The sequence below is a fragment of the Neolamprologus brichardi genome, chromosome 6 (genome assembly GCF_056152115.1).
Source record: "Neolamprologus brichardi isolate AB-2024 chromosome 6, ASM5615211v1, whole genome shotgun sequence".
Lineage (NCBI taxonomy): Eukaryota > Metazoa > Chordata > Actinopteri > Cichliformes > Cichlidae > Neolamprologus > Neolamprologus brichardi.
Window position 1 is genome coordinate 24,944,561 of NC_142109.1, and position 25,483 is coordinate 24,970,043.

General features: G+C 40.9%; 1 protein-coding gene across 1 annotated transcript in view; it reads left to right on the forward strand.

Moving 5' to 3' along the window:
• The window catches only part of LOC102784717 (zeta-sarcoglycan), a 365,649-nt gene that overhangs the window by 292,602 nt on the left and 47,564 nt on the right, over positions 1–25,483 (forward strand). The gene's annotated exons all lie outside the window — the stretch shown is intronic.

The following is a 25,483-nucleotide window of genomic DNA, read 5'->3' on the forward strand; positions in this document are numbered from 1 at the left end:
CTAAATAATTTTGTGAGCATGGATTTGTATGGGTGTGTGTGTCAGACAGGGAGACTGGTACATTGGTCCACTTAACAAGTTTCTCTTGTTAATATTTTAGTTGTGCTTTATTATTCATGAAGTCTATGTTCTTGTGAATAATTTCTAAGATAGTAACACCACAAAAAACAATTTAGTGAAAATGTGGTTTTAAACTTAAGTGGGTGTTTTAGGTAGCCAGTCCTGCTGTACAGCATGCACATGATTTTAAGTAGTATACAGCAGAATGATGTATGCGTCAGGGCTTACGGAGGAAACAAAGGCCCTTTGGGAGCCAGTGAACAAGTCAGTGAATGGACTGTTTCTTTGAAACAAGCACTGAACACATGTATAGGTATATACATGTGTGGTATACACAGGTATATACATGCGCAGGGTATATCAGCAGGGTTTATTATTGCATAGAATTTCAAAAGATGATACTGATGGTGATGATGAGGATGGTGATGATGAAATTTGAATCTAAATGAAAAAAGGTTTTGTTAACCTTAACTGAATGATTATATTAATATGTAAATACCTTTCAAAATGTTATTTTATTTTGACTTGTTGGGACTTTTTCCCCCAGCTCGTTCTTCTCATCTCCCTGCCAAATAGTCAATTTTAGTTTGTATAAGCTGGAACCACAAAACCAAACAACAAAACAAACAAATCAAACCAAAATGAAACAGGCTGTAGGGTTTGTTGTCTTTATAACAAATATATATAACAAGGGTCACTTGCAAGTCATGACGTAAATTGTTTCTTGTTCAGCTTTTAAATATCACTCAATTACAGTTTTACTGCACTTAAGGTAAAGTGTCAATGGTGCTCGATCCTTAATTAGGTACAGTATATTGCTATTGGCAAATACTTGGCAAAGAGTTTTCACTTAAAACAATTCTGTTTTGGTTTTGTGACAGTAGATTCGGTGTTATATGAAATGGTGTAATGGAGATAGACGTAAATTAAAGCAAAGGAACAGGTACATTTTTGAACCTTGGACCGTAGTTTTGCTCCTAGCATGATAAACAGATTTTACTATGGTGAATTACACAGCAGAAGATAGCTGACGTTAGTCCAGTTCAATGCTGCTTCTGATAATAACTGGGTTGGATTCAAGAACATGATTCAAAATTCAATTTAGTAAAAGAAAAAACAAACTTTACGTGTGAGACAATGACAGACAAACTAAACACAGTGCTCAGACAGAAGCGAAATCCAGATCACAGCCAAGGTAGAAAAGAAAAAGAAAACAACACAATGCCAGAAAGCAATTGCACTTCACACAAAGACACAATCTGGCAAGTGAGAAATGGTAAGCGGGGGTGATGCTGCAAGGACTAATCAGTGAAGTACATGGAGTTGAGTGGGGAGACTGGTGGAAAAGACAGACAGCTGGGAGTGGCAAGGTCTGAAATGACAAGAGAGCTCGGTCACTGGAGGACACAAAGCACACTGAATGATTGACTAACTGAATGGAAGGAAAACTAAAATGGTGTCAAGCTTGAGTGTTGGTCACTTTGCCACTGCATTCGTTTGGGCCACACCAGCTAACTGTGTACTTTTGTGCATATCTTTTTCTCATACACTCCTCTGAAGTGAGTTTCAGGTATTTTTAAGGGGCATGCTGCATTTTTTTTTATTACTAGTGTCTTAGCCTCATTTGGGAATTGTCAGACAGGATTAGGCTGAAGGGGCTTTTTGCCAGAGAGGAAAACACAAACTGAGGGAGAAGGTGAAAAAGATGGAGTCAGGGAGGACTGATGTAAACTGAGGAACAGATAAGGCATGGTGGAAACAAAGATGCTCTGAATGCTCTATACAACAGAAAGGATTAGAGATTGTGGATGAGATATAATTGACTGGACAGATGATGTTGGAAGGAAAAAACACTGAGATTAGACATTAAATAGGATAGACAGTGGGTGAAGATGGCCGAGTAGGGGTGATGAAGAGGACAGTCAAAAGATACAAGAAGAGCAATAAAGAGGACAGAAGAGGCTAGAAGGGGGAAGAAATAAAGAAAAGCAGGAGGTGAGGATGGAAGTCAGGCTGTAGAAGAATGTATAAAATCAAATTGGCTCTGACACAGAGACTAAGTTGTAGCAACAGCAGATAATAGGATACAGCAAAATATGCAAGCTTTTAGTGAGTGCAAAATAATGACCTTTCTTTTACATTAAAAGTATAAAGAAGTTAGAAACACTGAATCACAAGAATCAGACTAAGAGACCAACTTTTAACTGACTGGAATGTTTTAAATGGCTTAAAGCAGGGGTGTCCAAACTTTTTTCACTGAGGGCCACATACATAAAAATATAGGAGGGGCTGTGCCACTTACTAGAAATTAGGTATATAACCTTAACTTTACTGTATTAAAGTTAGAAAAATCACTTAAAAGTGGTCAAATGGGTTATATTGTTGAATATAATTAAAGACAAAACTGCCTTCATCACAGCTTTCCATAAATGGATCTTTATTGATTTATTCAGAAAAAGCGTTGGTAGCTCATTCTCAGAACAGCAGCCTCAGATTTCTTCTTAGACAGAAGATTTACAGTACAGAGAAAAAAAAAAACAATAAAGGGGAAAATGAGACGGGTACATTTCAAGCTTGTTATTTAAGTTATTGGGCTTAGTAAAACATCTATTAATGTCCGTTAGAAACGATTATCAACATTAACAGATTGAACTGGACTTAATAACGCCAAGCCAACCCATGGATTGGGCTGGTAGAGCACTTCAGCCTTGAGAAAACCAAACTCTGCTTTAACACCACGGCACCTGAAGAAGAAGGCGGCAAACACACAGGGAAACAGAAAAAAAGGAAGGAGAGGTCACTCTTCAACGACTCACTTGAAACTTTAATGCATAACATACCTACAGCGAAATGGGACACACCAGAGTTTTCTTCTTGTGAGTCTCACAGCACATGTTCACTGTTCCGATCCCCTACCCACACAAACACACACACACACAGATGTGCTTAATCAAGGTGAAGGTGAGCTAGTAATACAGGTCTCTGCTGTTAAAACATAGCAGCCTGGATTGGATTAGGCTGTACTCACACTAGTCATGGTTTCGTTGCACCGTTCCCAAGCATAATGTCCCTCTACCCACTACCCACTAGCCTGCACTGACATTGCATTTAACATTCCAAGCCTGCTGCAGTTTGTCTTATTTTCGCTCCCCAGATTTCACTCCACTGAGTTTTCACCGCCGCTCCTTTCCCAATGTGAAAAGAGAATTGAAATCCTTTCTCTCTTATGCACAAGAAGACCTCTAACCAGGATGTGGCTATTCATATTGTAGAAAAGTGTTGTAAATGGCCTGTATTTGTATAGCGCTTTTCTAGTCCCTAAGGACCCCAAAGCGCTTTACACAACCAGTCATCCACCCATTCACGCACTGGTGATGGCAAGCTACATTGTAGCCACAATCACCCTGGGGCGCACTGACAGAGGCGAGGCTGCCGGACACTGGCGCCACCGGGCCCTCTGACCACTACCAGTAGGCAATGGGTGAAGTGTCTTGCCCAAGGACACAACGACCGAGACTGTCCGAGCAGGGGCTCGAACTGGCAACCAACAAGGCGAACTCCCAACTCTTGAGCCACGATCGGGAACATAGACTTGATATTCGCAAGACAAAACTTGGAGATTTTCTGGTTTAAAGCTCAAATCACTTTGGCTGCTCAAGCTAAACTAACGGTTCTATTAGGTACTTGCATACTTGGTACTTGCGTACTTGATATAGGCAGAACGATACCAGATGCTAAGGTTTATGTGCTTTTATGACACATTCTGTTTTTCCCACTTTCTCAGGTTCAGAAATGGTGGAGGCTCAAGAACATGATTCAAAATTCAAATTAGTAAAAGAAAAAGCAAACTTTACGTGTGAGACAATGACAGACAAACTAAACACAGTGCTCAGACAGAAGCGAAATCCAGATCACAGCCGAGGTAGAAAAGAAAAAGAAAACAACACAATGCCAGAAAGCAATTGCACTTCACACAAAGACACAATCTGGCAAGTGAGAGATGGTAAGCGGGGGTGATGCTGCAAGGACTAATCAGTGAAGTACATGGAGTTGAGTGGAGAGAAGGGGCAGGTCAGATGACTGGTGGAAAAGACAGACAGCTGGGAGTGGCAAGGTCTGAAATGACAAGAGAGCTCGGTCACTGGAGGACACAAAGCACACTGAATGATTGACTAACTGAATGGAAGGAAAACTAAAATGGTGTCAAGCTTGAGTGTTGGTCACTTTGCCACTGCATTCGTTTGGGCCACACCAGCTAACTGTGTACTTTTGTGCATATCTTTTTCTCATACACCCTGTGAAGTGAGTTTCAGGTATTTTTAAGGGGCATGCTGCATTTTTTTTTTATTACTAGTGTCTTAGCCTCATTTGGGAATTGTCAGACAGGATTAGGCTGAAGGGGCTTTTTGCCAGAGAGGAAAACACAAACTGAGGGAGAAGGTGAAAAAGATGGAGTCAGGGAGGACTGATGTAAACTGAGGAACAGATAAGGCGTGGTGGAAACAAAGATGCTCTGAATGCTCTATACAACAGAAAGGATTACAGATTGTGGATGAGATATAATTGACTGGACAGATGATGTTGGAAGGAAAAAACACTGAGATTAGACATTAAATAGGATAGACAGTGGGTGAAGATGGCCGAGTAGGGGTGATGAAGAGGACAGTCAAAAGATACAAGAAGAGCAATAAAGAGGACAGAAGAGGCTAGAAGGGGGAAGAAATAAAGAAATGCAGGAGGTGAGGCCTCCTCCGTGAATCGCAACCTTATCGTGGTGGAGGGGTTTGTGTGTCCCAGGGATCCCAGGGGCTATGTTGTCTGGGGGCTTTTGCCCCCTGGTAGGGTCTCCCATGGCAAATTGGTCCTGGGTGAGGGACCAGACAAAGAGCGATTCAGAAGACCCCTATGAAAAAAAACACAGAGGGAACAGTTTACCCTACCCGGGATAGGGTTACCGGGGCCCCGCCCTGGAGCCAGGCCCGGGGAGGGTGCCCGAGGGCGAGCGTCTGGTGGCCGGGCCTTAGTCCATGGGGCCCGGCCGGGCACAGCCCGAAGAGGAGACATGGGCCCATCCTCCCGCAGGCCCACCACCCGCAGGAGGCGCCATAGGGGTCGGGTGCATTGTGTGTCGGGTGGCGGCCAGGAGCGGAGGCCCTGGCGGACTGACCCCCGGCTGCCAAGACTGGCAATAGGGACATGGAATGTCACCTCTCTGGTGGGGAAGGAGCCTGAGTTAGTGCGTGAGGTCGAGAGGTACCGGCTAGATATAGTCGGGCTCACCTCTACGCACGGCTTGGGCTCTGGAACCAGTCTCCTGGAGAGGGGCTGGACTCTGTCTCAGTCTGGAGTTGCCCCTGGTGAGAGGCGGCGGGCTGGGGTGGGTATTTTAATATCCCCTCGGCTTGCTGCCGGTACGTTGGGGTTTTTCCCGGTGGACGAGAGGGTTTGTTCCCTGCGCCTTAGGGTCGGGGAACGGGTCCTGACTGTCATCTGCGCTTATGCGCCGAGTGGCAGTTCGGAGTACCCAGCCTTCTTAGAGTCCCTGGGGGGGGGTGCTGGAAGGTGCTCCACCTGGAGACTCTGTTGTCCTGCTGGGAGACTTCAATGCTCACGTGGGTAACGACAGCGAGACCTGGAGGGGCGTGATTGGGAGGAACGGCCTCCCTGATCTGAACCCGAGCGGTGCTTTGTTATTGGACTTCTGTGCTAATCACAGTTTGGCCATAACGAACACCTTGTTCGAACATAAGAGTGTCCATAAGTGCACGTGGCACCAGGACGCTGTAGGCCGTAGGTCGATGATCGATTTTGTAATCGTATCACCAGACCTGCGACCATATGTTCTGGACACTCGGGTAAAGAGAGGGGCTGAGCTGTCAACTGATCACCACCTGGTGGTGAGTTGGATCAGGTGGCGGGGGAGGACGCTGGACAGACCTGGTGCACCTAAACGCGTAGTGAGGGTGTGCTGGGAACGACTAGCAGAGGCCCCAGTCCGCGAGATCTTCAACGCACACCTCCGGCAGAGCTTCAACAGCATTCCGAGGGAGGCGGGGGACATCGAGTCCGAATGGACCATGTTCAGCGCCTCCATTGCCAAAGCTGCTGCATTGAGCTGCGGCCGCAAGGTGGTTGGTGCCTGCCGTGGTGGTAATCCCCGAACCAAATGGTGGACACCAGAGGTGAAGGGAGCCACCAGGCTGAAGAAGGAGTCCTATCGGGCTTGGTTAGCCTGTGGGACTCCGGAGGCAGCCGACAGGTATCGACAGGCCAAGCGGAATGCGGCTCGGGCAGTGGCTGAAGCAAAAACTCGGGTGTGGGAGGAGTTCGGAGAGGCCATGGAAAAAGACTTTCGGACTGCCTCGAAGAGGTTCTGGCAAACCGTCAGGCGTCTCAGGAGGGGAAAGCGGTGCTCTACCTGCACTGTGTATAGTGCTGGCGGAGCGCTGCTGACGTCGACTGAGAAAATTGTCAGGCGGTGGAAGGAATACTTCGAGGACCTCCTTAATCCCACTGACACGTCTTCCAAGGAGGAAGCAGAGTCTGGGGATGAGGGGAATGACCCGCCAATTTCTGGGGGCGAGGTCACTGAGGCAGTTAAACAACTCCTTGGTGGCAGAGCCCCTGGTGTTGATGAGGTCCGCCCCGAGTTCCTGAAGGCTCTGGACGTTGTAGGGCTGTCCTGGCTGACACGCCTCTGCAATGTTGCGTGGAGATCAGGGGCAGTACCCGTGGATTGGCAGACCGGGGTGGTGGTCCCCATCTTTAAGAAGGGGGACCGGAGGGTGTGTTCCAACTACAGGGGGATCACACTCCTCAGCCTCCCCGGGAAAGTCTATGCCAGGGTGCTGGAAAGGAGAGTTCGTCCGCTAGTCGAACCTCTGATGCAGGAGGAACAATGCGGTTTTCGTCCTGGTCGCGGAACACTGGACCAGCTCTTCATCCTCTCGAGGATACTTGAGGGTGCATGGGAGTTTGCCCAACCAGTCTACATGTGTTTTGTGGACTTGGAGAAGGCATTCGACCGTGTCCCTCGGGGTGTCCTGTGGGAGGTGTTGCGGGAGTATGGGGTGTCTGGCCCATTGCTACGGGCCATTCGATCCCTATACAACCGTTGCAAGAGCTTGGTTCGCATTGCCGGCAATAAGTCGGACTCGTTCCCGGTGGGTGATGGGCTCCGCCAGGGCTGCCCTTTGTCACCGGTTCTGTTCATAATTTTTATGGACAGGATTTCTAGGCGCAGCCAAGTGGAGGAGGGCTTTCGCTTTGGTGGCCTCAGGATCTCATCTCTGATCTTTGCGGATGATGTGGTTCTGTTGGCTTCATCGGGTGAGGGCCTCCAGCTCGCACTGGAGCGGTTCGCAGCCGAGTGTGATGCAGCGGGAATGAGGATCAGCACCTCCAAATCTGAGGCCATGGTTCTCAGCCGGAAAAGGGTGGAGTGCCCACTCCGGGTCGGGGATGAGGTCCTGCCCCAAGTGGAGGAGTTCAAGTATCTCGGGGTCTTGTTCGCGAGTGATGGGAGAAGGGAGCCGGAGATCGACAGACGGATTGGGGCTGCAGCTGCAGTAATGCAGACGCTGCACCGGTCAGTCGTGGTGAAGAGGGAGCTGAGTGTAAAAGCGAAGCTCTCAATTTACCGGTCGATCTACGTCCCTACCCTCACCTATGGCCACGAGCTGTGGGTAGTGACCGAAAGGACGAGATCGCGGATACAAGCGGCGGAAATGAGCTTCCTCCGAAGGGTGGCTGGCATCTCCCTTAGAGATAGGGTGAGAAGTTCGGCCATCCGGGAGGGGCTCAGAGTAGAGCCGCTGCTGCTCCACATCGAAAGGAGCCAGCTGAGGTGGTTTGGGCATCTGGTAAGGATGCCCCCTGGGCGCCTCCTGGGTGAGGTGTTCCAGGCATGTCCCACCGGGAGGAGGCCCCGGGGCAGACCCAGGACACGCTGGAGAGATTATATCTCTCGGCTGGCCTGGGAACGCCTTGGTGTTCCCCCGGATGAGCTGGAGGAGGTGGCTGGGGAGAGGGAGATCTGGGCCTCTTTGCTTAGGCTGCTGCCCCCGCGACCCGGCCCCGGACAAAGCGGATGAAGATGGATGGATGGATGGAGGAGGTGAGGCTGGAAGTCAGGCTGTAGAAGAATATATAAAATCAAACTGGCTCTGACACAGAGACTAAGTTGTAGCAACAGCAGATAATAGGATGCAGCAAAATATGCAAGCTTTTAGTGAGTGCAAAATAATGACCTTTCTTTTACATTAAAAGTATAAAGAAGTTAGAAACACTGAATCACAAGAATCAGACTAAGAGACCAACTTTTAACTGAAAAAAATACCTGACTGGAATGTTTTAAATGGCTTAAAGAATAAGTAGGGATTATTACAACAGCAAATTGGAAAAGGGTTATTGTCCCATTCTTTTCTGATATAGGATTCTAGCTGCTCAACAGTCCTGTGTATTCTTTTTTGTATTTTTCTTTTCATAATGCACCATTTTTTATGGTAAAAAGAGCTGGACTGTTGTCATGAAATATTCAAAGTGTTTGTAATTTTACATTGAGGAACATTATTCTTGAATTGTTCCAATTTGTTGATGCATGTTGTTGCAGATTGATAAACCTCTGCCCATCTTCTCTAAGATGCTCTTTTTACACACAATCATGAGTGGCTGTTTCTTTTCAGTACCATTAAGTTTTCCATATTTTTTTGTTTCCCTATCCCAACTTTTTTGAAACATGTTATTGCCAACAGATCATTCAAAATGAAGTAATATATTTCATGAAAATGTCTCAGTTTAAACAGTTGATGTTTTTTCTGTCTTCTGTTGTAAATAAATCATTTTATGCAGTTAGCAAATTATTAAGTTTTATTTTATTTGCCTTTGGCACAGCTTCATAACTTTTGGGAATTGGGTTTGTATTTTGAAGAATATATATATATCACCACAATTGAATGGATAACTCTTTTTCACATATTTTTTCTTTCTTTGTTTTTAAACTACAAGGGGTTCCCCTTGATTGATTCTTTTTTCTTTTTTTCTTAGGAGAATTTGAAGCAAAAAATCTAACTAAAGACTAAAGACTAAAGAAAGTTAATGTTCTAGAAAAAAATTAAAGTTTTGAAACAAAGAGCGATATTAAAGGACTGTGGGATAGATATACATTTGGTTATTAAATAATAGTTGGATGTAAAGCAAATGTAATACATGAAATAGGTTCCCATATAGTCTCAGGGATCAAAAGAGAGCAGGGGAGATAGAGGAGTGCTGGAGAAAGGTAGATTAAAAGGAGTTAGCTTAGCTGAAGTAAACTGAGAAGTGATATAGGAAAGTTTGGAGGTTAGGTGAGGATAGAAAGGTGCTGAGAAAAGGAGGCGTGAGAACACTGGGTCAATGCAGACGAATAAGACGATGACGTCTGTGATGAAGGTAAAGGGAAAAGAAAGTAAGCTTAGCATGCCAGTATATGATATTAAAATATCAGCACAAAAAATGTATTTGGGCTGTTTTAACAGACCGTATCTAATTAGCATGATAGACATGACAAAATGAGAACAAATGACAACTTTTAAGAAACACTTAATGTATTAGTGTTGCTTGAGTGACCTTGTCATCATCAGTGTCACCTTAGTACAGTACAATATCAATACGCTGATACTAAAAACAATTAGCACATACATCTAACTCTGTATGCAAACACAGCACAATGGCATTACTCACGTACGATAACACATATACACTTAACAAATGTTAGCACAGCATTGAAAGCACAAAATAAAAGGCAACCCACACGTTAAAGTGCCAAATTTTTATACACACATATATAACACGTACATATGGCATGCATGACGTGAAACCATTTATCACCCTTCACACAGCAGTGCAGCCATATGAAAGCATAGACTACCCTTTGCATCTACTGATGGGTTAATGGAAGTCAAAGAAAAATAACACTGAAAAAAGGGTGATTACATGCTTCAAATAATACCCCTCCCCCAGTCCCTCCGTCCCATCATTAGCTGTCAAATGGTACGGAAAGAAACAAATTGCTGGAGCACAGAGGTGTATTCAATATAAGTCGATCTTTTAGATTACTGGTGGATATCAACACAGAAAGAGTCTCTATTGCCAACTCTTTCTTTAAACAAATGTTTATTTTGAAATCATATTTTTGTCCAAATCTTCACATCCTAAATATGACCCCCACCCCACCACTCCCACCCCTTCTTGTTATGAAAGGAGAGTGTTATGCAGTGAAGGTAAATGGGACATGTAATGAGAGGACTGAAGTCCATTTAAAGCTAATGATCTATCTTAGCGTTTAACAGCAGGACAGAGAGAGAAGTAAAGAGGGAAACCTTAAAAAAAATATGGCACACACTTTACATGATCAAGTGCAGGTCAAAAAATCCCTGTCAATAAAAGGAGTGTATCTGCAACTATTTGGTATATAACCTCTGCAAATTAATATTTTACAGACACACGTAGTTTTCTGTGAGTAACTTCGCTTCTTTGGACAGAATGACAGGACAGCAGAAACAAAAATAGGTTAAAGACTGGACGAAACACATAGCATCAAGTTGGAACATTCAGTGTGTGAAAAGGCTATTGACAGTTTAAAGAACTGCTCAGTTATATAATTGACATTTTACATCTTGAAAAAGGAAAAAGTTTAGCCATTGCATTTGCAGTCCATTACTGAGCCACACTAGAGGTAACTGTTAGTACACTTGACGTTATGGAAAGTGCCTTCACAGTGACCACAGCAGAATGCCGTTAAGATTTCTGTCTGTGTTGTTTGCTTCAGGAGGCTTTCAGTGGATAGCAGATGTGACTGCAGCTAGAGAGACATCATACAAGAGCAGGAACTGGGTTATGCTAGTGGTAAAGAAACAAAATGCTCAGAAGTCTGCCTGCCAGAGAACATTCAAGGAAAGCTATGCCGTGTGTTTTCAAAGCCTCTAGTGTGTTCACCACTCTAAGCCACGTTCAAACTCTTTTGCTTTTTTCAAACTGCTTTTCCACTTTAAAGTGTATGCGGCCGCAAGGCAAACGGAAAACAGTTGCTTTTAAAAAAAAGTGCTGTGCCTGGCATCTTTTTAAGCAGCTCAGTTCAACATCTTATAAAAGCATTCACGACAGTGATTGACTAAATACCATGAAAAAGGAAGTTGGGTTTGACAATTTGTATGCTGCTGACAACAACAACAAAAACTGAAAATGGAGAAAGTAGCTGTAGAAAAAAACTGGTGAATGTTTTGGGTTGTTTTTTTTTTTTTCTGACGGGAGCACATTCACTGTAATGTGGGAATTTCTAAATGTTTAAGAGTTGTAGCTGGTACAGTTTACTGATAGAAGCAAAGGGTCACTGTGATAAGAAAACTGCTTTTCATTATCAGCACAGCATGTTGCTGAGGCAGCGCTTTACCTATGAGAACCACAACAATACACGCACATCCTTAGATAGAGGAGAGCATTTGCCACAACAAAACAAGGATGGCTAAGTAAAATGGCTGAACTGTAGAACAATTGTTGACAAAAATTCTTTTTCCTTTTCCTTTCACCAGTCAAATATTTTATATTTCAATGAGTCAGTATCTGTAATCATATGATCACATGTATCAGTACTCATATTAGAAGACTCTTTATATTACCAGCGTTTTGCAAATGTCACTGTCAGTAACAGTTGCATTCACCATAAAAAATGCATAGTTTTTCAGATTTTGCTATTGTGTCTTTTTATGTCTGTTAGCCTTGACCCAAGGATTCATGTTTTCAGCAAGTCTGAGTGACTTCATTCACAAGGTATGGTCAGTAGTTTTTGTTAGTGAGACATCTCTGCAGCACTTATTAGGAGGAAATGGTCTTATATCAGGAGCAAATGTCCACTGGCACTCAATTAAGAAAAAATGTGAAATTGCAGGGAACGATTCAAAGAAATGTTTTCACATAAAAAGACCAGGTACAGGTCAAGTAAAGATAAAGAGATAAAGTTTTAATCATTGTGGTTGTAGTGGTCAACACTTCATTGTATACGTTGCTATTATTTTCTTTATATTACTGTATGGTCTTGACCTCAGAATATAAAGTAACTTGAGACAACTGTCCTGATTTGGTGCCATATAAATAAAACTGAATAGAATTGAAATTGTCTGACTGAGCAAGGCTTTTATCAAACCAAACAGCCGTCAAGATCAAACCTATTTCTTTGTACTCTACTTTTCACATGGTACTTCTCTATTTCGTCATGCTCCTTTCTGGTTTTGTTGTTGTCCACTCGGATTGTCACATCTATCACAACTGAAGTGTTATGCTCCTTGTCAACCATCACTATCTCTGGTTGGGTGACCAGCAGCTATTTGTGTGTCTGGAGATTAAAGTGCCACAGGACAATGGCCAAAGGTGGTTCAGAGGTGACTCTCACCGGGATTTGGGGACTTTGAAACCACATATGTATCTATTCTATCCCAGCCACCTAGCTATGCCTCTCAGTGTATACTGTCCCAGTTTGCAGCTTATATCCTGGTACATGCTGTATAGTCTCTGGGGCACTTTTGCACAACGTGGAACTTGGGTTCCTTTGGCTTTGGAAGACTCTGGCCTCTAGTGGTTAGGGCCTGTTGCTATGCTGCCTTGATCAAAGCCTCTGTGCTGTCCTTTCAACTATCCTTAGGCACTCTAGATGAATGAGTACCTGCTGTTAGCAGCCCACCTATTGGTGCTTTTCGTCATTCATGGCATATTTTTCGGCCATTAGGCATGGATCATTTTAGGTCCCTGTGTTGTCCAGCTCTTCTAGTAGCACTGGACCAGTCTACATGCTACCCAGGGAGATGTACTGGTGCCCAGTTCATTCTCAGCCAATGGTTGAGTGGTTTTTGCATCCTTGTCCTTTTGCTGTAGACAGTCACTCCAAACCACCCTGTCTGATTTTTGTTGGACCATTTATAGTCCATCACATAAAAATGATCAGATGCCTCACTTCATGCACCCCAGGTGCTACTGTTAACGATGTAAACACCTCTGTCCCTCAGCTGCTTCATCAACGTTCCCCACTGTTGTGGTGCATGATGACCAAAATTCAATAAAGGTCAGTTTTATTGATATAGCATCAAATCACAACAACAGTCGCCTTAAGGTACTATATGTTGTAAAGACCCTACAATAATAAAGAGAAAACCCCAACAATCAGACAAACCCATATGAACAAGCAACTGATGACAGTGGGAAAGAAAATCTCAGTTTTATCAGGGACAGGGCAAAAAAGACATAAAGTGAAAAAGGTGAATAAGGGAGAAATGCTCAGTGCATCATGGGAGGACTATTGCAGCACACCTAAAGGACATTCTGCAAATACCACACCAGTTTTCCACAAATAACAAGCAACCAGTAAGCAATCCGTAAATACTTACTGCTTTTGTACACATTAAACAAATGAGTAATTTCTTATTAATGACACCCTCATTAGTAATAAACTGGCTTTTATCCCTTTAATGGAAACCTGTGTTGATTATACAGGTACCACAGACCTGACTGAAACAGTGCCCATTAGTTATATACCTAAAACAGTTGTAAGTCTGTGTTATTTCACAATTATCTGAATTTGAATAATTTAGGTTTAATAATTAATTACTTCTATCTCCTGCTATATTAATCCTTATTATATATTAGAGTTTAGTAAAATCATTTGATTTTAAACATGTGACTGAACCCACCCACACAACAGGTCACCTGTTGATGTCACAGTTAGAAATGTTCTAAATCAGCGATCCCCAACCCCTGGGCCACGGACCGGTACCTTTTGGTACCAGGCCACGAGAGTTGAGGGTCGGGTGTGAAATTGATGGTTTTCAGAGTTTTTATTGGTTTTTAGCGTTATTTTTTTAAAAAAATTTTTTATCGTTAACTCAGTTTCCCTGGGTCTTTTCCAGTGTGTTATGAATAAATCTTCTTTTTCTGGGTACCGGTACTGGTTTTATTTTGTTATATTTATCACCTTAAAAGCCGGTCCGTGAAAATATTGTCAGACAAAAAAACAGTTTGCTGCGAAAAAAAGGTTGGGGACCACTGTTCTAAATGTTGCCATCTCTGATCATCATTGGATAATTTCAGAAGTATCCTATTCATTTGTGAAAATAAATCATGCATCAAGCATGACATCAAGGCAAGTATAGTTTAAGTGTGATCTAGGTATGGCTGACACATTGCAGGGCACATTGCTAGTACTATCTATCACCATATGATGAAATAATGAATCCTTTTTTAATGCCATTTCTCAAATTATCCATCCTATTGCTCCCATCAGAGCTGTTTATATATGTGGTACCTAAAATGCCTTAGATAAACTGTAGAAAGGTAAAGATATCAAAAAGAGAACTAAGAGAAAATATAGATTTTTTTTTTTAAATCCATACAAATGCATTCCATTCCTGCAACAATGAAGTCAAATTCTTCAGCCAATCCTTTATGTCTTAACTTATTAACATAAATCTGTGTCATTCTGTTTTTTAATGTTTATTCACTGAGAAATTGGCTACTTTTTTCTACAGTAAGGTTTTCAATATTAGAGCCAGTATCTCAGCCCCGTGCTGTAATTTTGTCTTTGTGATATTGACTGGTTATTGTTCCAGGAGGTTGCTGTGGTCTCCTCTTAGGTCCACTTGAGAACATGGATTTGATGGGAATCTTGTGGCAAGTGGTTGTCAGTTTTGAGTTCATTTGTCAGGCTAGGAAACACTGAGAAATGGTTGTAAAACAGAGTTACAATAATCCAGACAGAAACAGAAAGTTACAGTGTATATTGTATAATTTTAGAAATAAAAACCCAAATGTTCATCAGAAGTAGTAAGAAGTAAGTATTTGTATTATTGTAGGGCCCACCTTACAATATACAGCACCTTGGGGCAACCATTGTTGTGATTTTGGACTGTATAAATAAAAGTGAATTTAATGAAATTGAATTGAAAAGTAATACCAAGATTCTTTGCAGATGGTTTGATACTGCTGCAGAGAGGACTTACTTCCTGATTAAGGTTGCCAGGTCAGTTTAAAGACATCCAATTAGTAATATCAGTGAAGCAGTCAGTGAGGTAGAAAAGGCTGTCCAGGTTGTTAGGCTTAACAGAAATGTATAGTTGCATATCATCAGCATAACACTAGTTAGAAACAACACTGAAGATGTTAAGTGGATGACCCACTGAAACACATATTAACAAAAAATAACTAATCCAAGGATTAATCGTCTGGTTACCCCACACAGGAGAGGAGTGGATGAAAACATATAAATTTTAATGTGTGGTAATAAGTTTATTGAAAACCACTTGAGATCAGTTAAATTATCTCTCTGTTAGAATGCCTTGATGGATGATGTCAAAGACCACAGGCAAGTCAAGTGGAACTAAAACAGAATAGTAATTGTTATTTGAGACCATAACAGTCTCATTAGTAGTTTTTTAGTAATGCTATTTTAGTGCTATGATTTTGACTGAAACCATGTTCAGTTTGTCAGATATATTTTATCCCTTAACCAGTAATGATTCAACAGAGAATACTAAATAAATAAATAAATACACCAACAAACAATGCACCAAAAAAGTTGAAGGAATCTCATGCAGGAAAAACATCATGCAGATTCTAGCTGACATCAGGCTACTGCAGGTCTCCAGTATCATCTAGTTGGCTCCACAGCAGAGGGAAACAAGCTCCTGCTGTCAATATTCTCTGTTTCTATACACCTTTCATCCTCTTATCCCTCCCTCTGAGCCACCTTCTCCTCTGCCCAAGTCCTAGGGTCATAAGGGAGCTCTCTAGGGAGAGTTAGCCCTAACTCAGACAAGGGCATTGGAAAGGGATTTGTGCACAGTGCTCCTTCTTCCTAGTCATTGCTTTATTTGGATGCATCTATCTAGCCTTCCATCCACGAAAGTCAAGAAGACTGCAGTGGAACTCAGTGCCCCGTCAGGCTAAGGGGTATGGGAAAGGATTTTATTTAGAATTGATTATTTAGAAAAGATAAGACAGACAGCAGTTTACAAAAGTGGACTTTGGCAGCAAGTTTCTAAGACACAAAACAGAATTACATTTTCTAAAAGAAAAACAGCCAAAAGACTGTGCACTATCCCATATGGAAAAGATATATATAAATCCTATGAAGTTTGTATCTGTCTTGTGTGAAACTTGTATGAAAAGCATACAAGAGTAAAAACAGATATAAGATCCCTTGAAAAATTATATAATGAAACTTGTACGTTTTGGATACTTAATAAAACAATATATGAAAGTAATGAGAAAGTGGCCACTTTCATGAGTAAATCATGTAAGCCTTATATGATTTACTCATGAAAGTGGCCACTGTCATGAGTTAAGTCATATAAGTTTTTACTATTTCTTTTCCATATGGGATACTAACAATAGATATGTCAAAGAATTTTAAAGCTCTTGCAAAACAAGGGTTTTTTATGCTCCTTCAGTAGTAGCATGCTTTAGTTGCAAATATAAAAAATAAAAAAAAAATTATTTGAGCTAAAACTAATCTATGCAAGTACTATCCTTAAACTCCAGACTGAGGGAAAACATCGTGGCAGTTTAAAGCCACACTGAAAACAGGTTTTCATTAATTTACATTCATATTTACATACATTACATTTCAGGAGCAGTATTACAGGATTTTAGTGACAAGTAAATAGAATCATTAGAATCACAAACCGTAAGACTAAAACATAGTCATTAATGTCACTGCACTGAAGTTGTAAATGGGACAGTTCATAGGAATGGACTCATTAAGCTTATAAGATTGTCCAGTAAGATGCCAACAAAAACAAAGTCAGGGTGAAAGGGCAGCTAACAGCTATCATCAGGATGAACACACAGAAACACCTATCACAGACAGACCTTGGAGACTTCTTATATAGCTTCTATATCTTAAAATATAACATAGTTAAATTTACCCACACAATAAGCAGTATTAGGGCATTAGTAGTTTTTTTTTTAAATTTTTGTTATGGCGCATTTTATATTTGAATCATCTTTATTTGGAATCTAAAAGTTGCCACATACACAATGAAAACTTCTGAAAGCACAATAAATTATGTCACTTAACTAAGATCAGTTTTTCTGGTATGCTTGGAAATACACACTTTCATCAAGGAAGCCATTGTATTTTATGTTAAAATACTTACTCCCCCCATGCAACTATTTATTATGAATATTTGAAATTGGGGGAAAATAAATTGGTTCTTCACATTTTCCTCCCCCAGCTACACAACTAATAGATCACAGAAAAAACATGTTTCATGTTTCACTCAACTAAAGGTGAGTTTTGTGATCAGAATGTATCCTTAGTTCTGTAATATTCTTCTTTTTATTAAAAAAAAGATTATTTCTACTTTAATGGCCAAAGATCAGTTGTTCATCGAAAAACCTGCAACACAGTCTGTGTTGAACCACCCGGTCTTCCAGTGCAAATTCTCACAGCAGAGTTTTGACCATGTTTTCCGTGAAGCAGCCTGATTGAGAAGCATGGTGTGGAATGACAAAGTACACAACCTAATTAGCTCAGTTTTTTGTTTTATTAAGACTGAGGTTTGTGTCAAAGCCACTGGAAATCACTGAAATTTCAGATGAGCCACATTCTCTTTGCACTTTTCTTTTCAGACTGCAGTTCTCTTTAAAGAATAGCAGAAAGACAGGTTAACTGAAAAGTTTGACAGAAGAAAAAAGTTTTGTTTGTACTCAATTCATTTTTGTCTTTAAGTTTTCAATCATGACCACAACAAGCAGTGCTGTCTTCAGAGCAATTTAAAGAACAATATTTGACTTCTACAACTGTGATGCTGATTGTATTTAACAATAATTTTTTTATAAAAAAAAAAACATTAGAATTCTGCTTATGAAGCCTATTTTATAACTGAATTGTTGACTTGTGTTGCAGCCTCCTGTCAGTTTGAGTAGCATTAGCATTAGTACTCAATATACCCCGAGCCTTTCTCTCAAACTCTAGAGTTTTCAGTAATCACGTAAACCAAAACCAATTTTGAGCTCCTTAAAGAAAACGCGTACACTTACAATCTGCTGTGATTGAATTTTGGATGCATCGATCACTTTCTTTTCCTTGGTACAACAAGGACAATCAGCCCTGCCCTCCTTTGATCCATCTCTTATTGAGTACATGCACAGGGAAATCACTGAGAACACAACGAGAGAGGGAAGGCAAGCCAATTGTCAAGCAAGGATGGTTATGGGAACAATCCATAACATATCTGAATTTCTGTTTTTTATGTTGGTTATACTGCTATGTTGTGTAAACTGAAGCAGTAATTATTTCTTTCACATCAGTAAATAAAGAAAAAGTTGCCGAATGACTGCAGAAAACAGTCAGATGTTATGATGATATGGCTAGGGGCAATGCACTACATTTGTTTTTACTAGGTCCACTATAGGACTCCTGCTTTTAGAATTTGAACTTTTAACTCACATTTTATTCACTTCTAGGTTTTCAGCAGCTATTTAGGCAGAGGTTGGAAGTAACAAAGTACAATTTCAGTTACCTACTTACTCTTTTCTTTTTCTGTCAAGTACGTTTGACTTCGTTATTGTACTTAAGAAAAATTTTTAGAAATCTGTACTTAAGTAGTTTTTTTGAGAACTTTTTACTTTTACTTCCTACAAATATCTGTACTTTCCACTCCTTACATTTTAAAAATAAGTTATTATTTTGTCACCTCGAGCCTCCAAAAAGACCTGATATGTGCCAAAGTCAGGCGTTAAAAGTGGGACGGTGTTTGGTCTTTTGAGGGGGGTTCCACAACACCAGAATGACTGCAGGTGTCTGTAAGTTGCAGTTGCGGTACTTCGGCATCTAGCTAGTCCTACATAAGAGTAGCGAACATAAAGGAAATGATTTTCGTGTTTCAAATGCAGCTCAACAAACATCTGCAAACACAAAAACTGTAGTTAGTAGTTTGTCACACAGTGTGTTGCTAGCTAAAGGTCCAGCTGCTGTTTTTCAGTGGGAGAGAAAAGAAAGACAAAGAGCTAAAGAAACAGCTAACTTCACTTAGAGTTGGAGAAAGATAAGAAAGACAGGACAGAAGGGGAGGAACAGAGGTTAGTTTTAAAGGTAAGGACTGCTCAGTGGTGTTTGATAAACTATTTAAAGCTTACATTTGTTCATTTTTTTTCATGAGAGAAGACAAATATACTGAAATGATAAGCTTTTACAATTTATTATCGAACAGTTAGAATTTCAGATTAGTTTTACATGGCACCATGGACCTTCCATCTCTCTGGCTCAGAGACAAGTGCTGCCACACGCACGCAACAAACACTTTTATTGCATGTGGTAACAACAGAATATTAACATGATTGGTCAAAATGTTGGAGGAAAGCTTTCAGACCCCATGTCAGGCTCACGTTTCATCTCATGCACCTTCGGACACTGCCTATAAGGAGATGATGTTTCTCACATCACCATGGCAATGCTGCCATTACCATGGCAGCGACCTCTTGCCCTCTGATCAAGCCTGCATGAAGAGATAGGGAGGCAAAGGAGCTTCTTTAACCCTCTACTGAATGGCTTTTTAATTTTTTGGGAAAAAAATATTTCACCCTATTTTGGGGGAGCTTTAGGGTCCCTAATAATATATAATCACCCAAACAGATATTGGGTTGTTGCTTCAAGGCAACATTGTGCGACAAGGGTAGTCAAACACCAAGTTATTCTATAATAACTTTTAGTAGTACAACAAGGATGAACAAATAAACAAACAACAAATAACCAATGTAAACATTTCACAGAACAATAAAACACCAAAATACATCAAACATTTGATCAGGGATCTCTCAGGGATCTGTCTTGTTCATTCAGTTTGGAACCTCCGGAAGCAGTTGCCGTCAGGGTGAAGCAGAGGTGCACATTGCATTTGGTGCACCATTGCACCCTGGCACCCTGCATCGAAAAGAAAAAAGTATTAGAAAGAAAGAAATGCAACAAGAAGATGCACATGCACACGCGCGCACACACACACACATGTTGTGTTTCCATCACTTCTGGGGACATTACATTAACTTACATTCATTTCCTGGAGACTTATCCTGACCCTACCCATCACAAGTCCCTGCCTGAACCTAACCCTAACCCTGACCTTATCCTAAACCTAACCTTACCCTAACCCTGACTCAAGTCTTCACTCTAAAATTTAATGATTTACCTTGAGCTCCTAAGTGTCCCTCAAACCTCATTCAGGGATCCACTCCTCAACTTCCCTGTCACTCCCTGAAAGCTCACTGTCCTCACTTTCTGAGGGAATATCCCTAACTGCACATTCCCTTGGTTTCCTTCCATAAAATGTTTTTACATCCTGTAATTATCAGTAGATTGTAAAGTACAACACATTGACTATGATCATATAAATGCACACAAACACATCTCTACACACATATGCTAATGCATTATATTGCTTTAAAAAAAATGAGGCTAACTGCACAGTGTTGCCTTGACGAAGGAAAATTAACAGTGTTATATTAACAGTATAAATACATTTTTAAAAAGTAGAACAAACAATCAAATATACTTCTTAACATATGGATGCGCATGCATGTATTTTTTTATATACATTTATTTCACTATAAACATGTAAGATAGTGATCTTTATCTTACCTCCTAATGGAGATGTCTCTCATGTCGTGCAGCTTGCAGAAAGGGGTTTGTTGCCTCAGGGCAACGCTTTGCATTGAAGGCTTAAAACCACAAATTACGGCCCTGTGTCCTCTAGCAGAGTCCGGCTTAAAGTTTTGTAATTTCTGGTGCCATCACCAGTCCAAGCAGACCATCCCTGACTAAAGTCGTAGTGTATAGCCTGTAGACTAAGGAAGTCTACTGGAGCTCTCAATAAAAATGATTGGGAGTTGTGATTTTTTTCCCTATACTGAGCTAGTACAACCAATTTTAGGGTTCCCCCACATGATTAATCGCACTTTAACTTGTACACATTTTCCTATTTAGAGGCAAAGTCACTCTCTACAATGTAGGCAATAGAAAACTGATATATATTTTTTATGTTCCTTATTTTTCTTTATATTCAGTCTCAGTATAATTAGATTTTTTAAAAGTTAGAATAAAGCTTGTATTCCCATCTACTGATATTATTTTATCATTATGTTTTATCATTATGTTGATTTTATATATATATATATATATATATATATATATATATATATATATATATATATATATATATATACATATATATTAGGGGTGCAACAATACTCGTATCAATATTGAACCGTTCGATACAGTGCTTTCGGTTCGGTACGCATATGTATCGAACAATACAACATTTTTAATTTATTTTATCAACATTCCTTCTGACGATGCTGTCTGTGTTGAGCGCTCAGTGGATCTGCGCCCGACAGTGCAGCCTAAGCGGAGTAGTCGAACGCAGATTCACTGAGCGCAGAGCAAGCTAGCGAGACAGAAGTTAAGCTCTCCTTGCAACATGGCAAATTGAACCTCCCCCACCCTCATTCAGATCTGCCGTTTGGAACTATTTTGGTTTTCAAGTATGACCCTGAAGGTAAGCACGTCATGGACAAAAGTAAAACAGTATGTTGGATGTGCCACACAATGCTCAATTACATGGGTGGGAACTAGTGCGTTAGCGCAGTTAGCTCGTTAACGTGTTGACGCTGTCCAGCCCCACGCACGGGGCGATCTGCGGTAGCTCGTTAACAGAGATTTGCCGTGTTGTCGCGTTAACGTCATTTCAACAAGATTAACGCTGACAGCACTAGTGGGAACACAATGAATATGACTGCACATTTACACCAACATCATCCTAGTGCAAAGACAAGTGGAAGCAGACAAAAACAACAAGCACTCATGCTACAAACTTTACCCGAGTCATTTAGACAGCCATTAGCACATGATTCTCCTTACGGGGACCTGATATGTTTAATATGCTGCTGAGAATATAGCCCAGAAGAAGTGTATAGTATAGCTTTTATTTTGGAAAGAGCCATTTCTCTGTAATAAACTCTCTTTTCCAAAGATGAGTGATTTCTCGATCAGATAGATTTATTTTTGTTTATTACTTTGTTGTTTCAGCAACATTAAATTTAAAAACTGTACGTTTGAGTTAAAATATATATTTATAATTTTAATAAATGACAAATTAAAAAGGCATGAACATTTTTTTTGTATCGAAAAAATATCAAACCGTGACACCAAAGTGTCGAACCGAACCGAACTGTGAATTTTGTGTATTGTTGCACCCCTAATATATATATATATATATATATATATATATATATATATATATATATACAGTGGGGCAAAAAAGTATTTAGTCAGCCACCGATTGTGCAAGTTCCCCCACTTAAAATGATGACAGAGGTCAGTAATTTGCACCAGAGGTACACTTCAACTGTGAGAGACAGAATGTGAAAAAAAAATCCATGAATTCACATGGTAGGATTTGTAAAGAATTTATTCGTAAATCAGGGTGGAAAATAAGTATTTGGTCAATAACAAAAATACAACTCAATACTTTGTAACATAACCTTTGTTGGCAATAACAGAGGTCAAACGTTTACTATAGGTCTTTTCCAGGTTTGCACACACAGTAGCTGGTATTTTGGCCCATTCCTCCATGCAGATCTTCTCAAGAGCAGTGATGTTTTGGGGCTGTCGCCGAGCAACACGGACTTTCAACTCCCGCCACAGATTTTCTATGGGGTTGAGGTCTGGAGACTGGCTAGGCCACTCCAGGACTTTCAAATGCTTCTTACGGAGCCACTCCTTTGTTGCCCGGGCGGTGTGTTTTGGATCATTGTCATGTTGGAAGACCCAGCCTTGTTTCATCTTCAAAGTTCTCACTGATGGAAGGAGGTTTTGGCTCAAAATCTCACGATACTTGGCCCCATTCATTCTGTCCTTAACACGGATCAGTCGTCCTGTCCCCTTGGCAGAAAAACAGCCCCATAGCATGATGTTTCCACCCCCATGCTTCACAGTAGGTATGGTGTTCTTGGGATGCAACTCAGTATTCTTCTTCCTCCAAACACGACGAGTTGAGTTTATACCAAAAAGTTCTACTTTGGTTTCATCTGACCACATGACATTCTCCCAATCCTCTGCTGTATCATCCATGTGCTCTCTGGCAAACTTCAGACGGGCCTGGACATGCACTGGCTTCAGCAGCGGAACACGTCTGGCACTGCGGGATTTGATTCCCTGCCGTTGTAGTGTGTTACTGATGGTGACCTTTGTTACTTTGGTCCCAGCTCTCTGCAGGTCATTCACCAGGTCCCCCCGTGTGGTTCTGGGATCTTTGCTCACCGTTCTCATGATCATTTTGACCCCACGGGATGAGATCTTGCGTGGAGCCCCAGATCGAGGGAGATTATCAGTGGTCTTGTATGTCTTCCATTTTCTGATGATTGCTCCCACAGTTGATTTTTTCACACCAAGCTGCTTGCCTATTGTAGATTCACTCTTCCCAGTCTGGTGCAGGTCTACAATTCTTTTCCTGGTGTCCTTCGAAAGCTCTTTGGTCTTGGCCATGGCGGAGTTTGGAGTCTGACTGGTTGAGGCTGTGGACAGGTGTCTTTTATACAGATGATGAGGTCAAACAGGTGCCATTCATACAGGTAACGAGTGGGGGACAGAAAAGCTTCTTACAGAAGACGTTACAGGTCTGTGAGAGCCAGGGATTTTCCTTGTTTGAGGTGACCAAATACTTATTTTCCACCCTGATTTACGAATAAATTCTTTACAAATCCTACCATGTGAATTCATGGATTTTTTTTTCACATTCTGTCTCTCACAGTTGAAGTGTACCTCTGGTGCAAATTACTGACCTCTGTCATCATTTTAAGTGGGGGAACTTGCACAATCGGTGGCTGACTAAATACTTTTTTGCCCCACTGTATATATATATATATATATACACACCCTTTAACCTCATGTTAAATGGCAATTCTATCTGCAGAAAGCTTAACATAGAACCTGTGCCACAGCTCTTATAAGACAAGCAGAGAAAATTTAGCTATGTCTGTTTCAGATTTTTCAGATTTTTTTAGGTCTATAAAATGTGTATATGATACCAAAGGGTCCTTGTCATGTGATAGGTCACCAGTGCCTTCCAAATTAGGAGTGATCGGTCTAGTCTTTTACAATCAAGATATATGTATATATACCCTGCACTGAAATAAAACCTAACTTTCTAGGGCTGAGTCCATTGCATATGTCAGTTACTCTGTGCCATCAAAACAGTACTCAAGCAAACGTTATCCCCCTATCGCTACAATCGTCATGTTTCAAAATCAAACCTATTTCAAAACATCTTTGTGGCGAGTTTCACCTAGCAGCTGCCAGCTACCTCCAGCAACCACTGGTAACTGCAACCTGTGCCAAATGTCTACAATTTGTATAAACAAGGCAATTAAATGTGGCATGCTGCTTTACATTTGCTGCAAACAAGCACTGAAGTGATTAACATGGATGCCCTTCTTCCAATTAGAGCTTCTTTTTTTTGACAGAGCTTTGGAGCATTTCCTCATGAACAGTGTTGTTCTGTCATTGTTTGTCTTTGCTGATTGTTGTTTATTTTTGTTTATCAACTGCTGTTTATCAGTGGTTGCTGCTGTAGACATCTTGGGGGGATGTGCAAAAGGAAGAACAACAAGTAAATATTCAACAGTCTCACCATATTGCAACACATCTGTTCCTTTTGTGAAATTTAAGTGTGTGTGTGTGCGTGTCAGTGCCAATAGTGCACTGTGTGTGCATTTGAATGTGTGGGTTTCAAAGATAGACGGTGTTTGTTATCTGATTTTGTGACAGAGCCAAATGTTCCACTGTGGATAAAGACTATTGTAAATGGCTACAGGCTGTTTCAGCTAGACACTGGCATCACAGAAAATAAATAACATTAGAAATTATTGAACTTACACACACATAAATACACGCAGACATCACAGATTCAAAAACCTCAACCTCGTACACACACATGCTCCTGTTCCAAACAGAGCAACAGAGAGGTTTATTGTGTTCATGGTGGGATTTCAAGGCAGGAGAATAAATTTGTTTTTTAAAAAAGGAACAAAAAAAACAAAGAAAAGGCAGTAAAAACATGACAAAGACCACCCTGGGGACTCTAAAATGTATCATTCCTCATGTAGCCGTAAAGTTTTTAGAACTAAAATTTGAAAAGGATGCATTTTCTTGGCAAAGCCAAGCATTGTGTGATCATTACTATTTGTATGTCTTTTTCTCAGCAAAATTATGCAAAAAGTACCAGGCTAAATTTCATGAAACTTGGTGAAGTAGTGGAACATGAGGGGAAAAAATTCTGGATATTCAGTTTGCTTGAAATTGCAAAATATATCATTGGCCTTTGTTCCCTTTGAGATCACATGTAGTTAT